This window comes from Vicia villosa, linkage group LG1 (genome assembly GCF_029867415.1).
Source record: "Vicia villosa cultivar HV-30 ecotype Madison, WI linkage group LG1, Vvil1.0, whole genome shotgun sequence".
In the NCBI taxonomy this organism is placed as follows: domain Eukaryota; kingdom Viridiplantae; phylum Streptophyta; class Magnoliopsida; order Fabales; family Fabaceae; genus Vicia; species Vicia villosa.
In genome coordinates, this window is record NC_081180.1 from 147,071,077 (window position 1) to 147,074,495 (window position 3,419).

The window sequence follows — 3,419 nt, forward strand, 5'->3', positions numbered from 1 at the left end:
ATATATATATATATATATATATATATATATATATATATATATATAATTAAAACTTGTTGAATTTTAATATGGTAGTGAAACCATAAACCTTAACCATTGTCTCAAGAATTCAACATGCTAGTGAAACCATAAACCTTAACCATTGTCTCAAGTATGGTAAGTTTGTCAAGATACTCTCGAGCTTTTTATGCAGCATAAGACTGATCAAAGACATAACATGCTTTGTGAGGAATATGATAAATACACAAGGGCTGCTATGTAAAAGCAAAACAAACACCTTTCTTCCCATGATAGGTGTCCATTTCTATGTTTAGTAACAACATCAAAAAAATAAAAACCAGCAAGAAGTCGCATGAAAAAGATAAGTAATATTGTTATAAATAAATATTATTGTGGATGTCCATATATATTCTTATCTTTCATCTTCATATTCCCTATTAAGTGGTATAGTAAGGTAATGATTTTCCACCTTCCTAATGTCCTATAAATAGATACCACTTTGCAATGTAAGGTTATCTACTTGAAAGATGATAATACAATATTACTTTTCTCTTCTTTTTTCTCATTCATCTCTCCTTCATCTCTATTGTTTTAGTTAGTTTTATAACACGTTATCAGCACGAAGCTCTACCAAACTTTAAATAAATTTGAAGCCCTAGCTGTTAGAGGTAATATTAGTTAATTATTTTATTATGTTACTTTCTCATTATCCGTGTTGGATTTTGATATTATATCTTATTAAATTACCAATAATCATCTCTAAAGGATTACAAAAGAACGTGTTTGTTATATAGTTCCTCAAGAACTTAACAAATATCCATTAAAGATAGTATTAAGTTTGTTATATAGTTCTTGAAAAACATATCAAATATCCTAGAAGGATAATATTGAGTTTGATATATAATTCCTGAAGAACTATAAAAAAATGGTGATTGTGATTGAGTTCCTGAAGAGCTACACACAAAAAAAAAACTTTTTATCACTACGAAAATCATTTGTGATATATAATTCCCGACGAGTTAAAGTTTTAAAATAAGGATTTCTCACACCTTAAAATATTGTATCTATAATATTAGAAGAATTTCATCATGATATTAATGAATTCCAGAAGGATTGCATCTATACTAATAACATATCCCTGGAGGATTGCACAAAGAATAATTTTTCTTGACCGTTGTTTATGGAAATAGTTAGTGATGTGATATTTGTAGAACTAAAGATTAATATTAAACTATCTCCAAATTATTGTTTAAATATTGAGTTTAATAGATTATTGTGTTTATAATAATTGATGAATTTCAGAAGAATTTAACGTTCAATCACCTTTAAAAGGTCGCATCTATAATATTATTGAATCCTAGAAGGAATGTATCAATTATGTTAAAAATTAACAAAATGATTGCTTCAATAATATTATCGAATTCTAAAATGATTGAATCAATAACATTGAAGTATCCCAGAAGGATGATTTTGAGGTATGATTTTGCGGATGATCTTCATGCATCCCAAAAATATTGCAAGAGTAATATTAAAATATCCCTGAAGGATTTCATAAATTTTTGTTGTTGTATCGATCTAAAAATTTATAATTTGTAATATGCTCATAAAAATTTATATTGTTTTCTGGATTTTTTTATAGAAATTCCTGTGTAAGTATCACATATATTATTAAAATTGATATTGAATATCATGTAATATATGTTCATAAAAAGAAAATGGACCCGAAGATCCATTCTTTAGACGTCTAAAGTTAATTATATGGTTGATACTTATGAGATCATCAATCCTAAATTATATATTTGAAACACCCAAACTATGATATTAAGATATTTATTCGCATTAAGCCAACAAGATAATATATCTTAGTTCTCCCTAATTTATTCTAATATTTCTCATCTTAGTGAATATTTGGATGTGTTGCGTATATTCCAATTGCTCGAATAAAATACATTAAGATGAGTCATGAAAGAATATTGGAAAAATATAATTAATATGACTCTCAATTTTGACGATATAATTTGAGAAAATAATCAAATACTTGATTGCAGCCCAGTAGGCTGATTATCACTTGATAAATTAATTTTCCCAATATTATGGGGAGGGAAATGAACAAGTTAAAATAAATTGTTGTCTTGATCCTCATACAAATCAATATGAACCAAAAGTTCAAAATATTATTAATTTGCAAAGTTTATGAAATAAATTATCAGCTGGTAATACTCCACTCAAAGTGGATTCTCCTAATGGATAATATAATATTTCAAATGAGTTGTAGCTGCGCCTGAAGCGTGGTATGAAAGTCGGTTCCAATGTTAAAAGTCCTCTACTAAGAAAAGAAACTAAAGATGACCCAAGTGAGGATATGAAAATGCTAAGAGCACTTTGATCTAATTTAATTTTCAGTTCCAGAAGAATAAATCAAGTACTTGAAATATGAAATAAAAAGATCTCGATAATTTATGTCATGGATGAAATGGAATGGAACCGAAATTGAGATAACCAAATAAATTCAATTTTGACAATGTCTTTGTATACAATATAGCGCTAAAAGTGATCAATGATAACGAGGATCATGAGTCAAAGTCTATTAAAGATTAGAGACTAAGTGAGAATTGGCCAAAATAAATATATTCAATTGAAGAAGAATTAAACTCACTTTACAATTGACTCACTTTTAGATCTGTAGTCCGAACACCTCAAGGTGTGAAACTAATTGGATATAAATTAGTTTTTGTGGAAAAAAAAGAATGATATAAATTTTGATTTATTGCTCAATTATTTTCACAAAGATCTAAGATTTATTTTGATAAAACATATTCACCTGTAGTGGATTCAATCGATTTTTGATAATTAATTAGCCTTGTAACACATGAAGGGCTTAATTCGAACATGATGGATGTTATGACATATTATTTATATGGTTCATTTAATAGTGACATTTACATGAAACTTATTGAAAGGTCCAATATACTAGAGGCACATAATTTTGGATCTCGAGAAAACTACTCCATCAAATTGAACAAGTTTCTCTATGGGCTGAAAGAATCTGGATGCATGTGGTATAATCGCCTCAGTGAATATTTACTAAATGATGAATATACAAATAACTCAATTTGTACTTGTATTTTCATAAAATGATGTGAAAAAGAATTTTCAATACTAGTTATCTATGTGAATGACATACATATTATTGGAACTCCTGAAGAGCTTCCAAAAACAATAAATTTCTTAAAGAGTTTGAGATGAAGGAACTAAGAAAAACAAAATTATGTCTAGGCTTACAAATTGAGAATTTGGACAATGGAATATTTGTACATCAGGAAGGTTATATAGAAAAGTGTTGAAACACTTCTATATGGACAAATCTCATTTGTTGTCTACTCCAATGATTGTTATATCATTAGATGTAGAGAAAGATC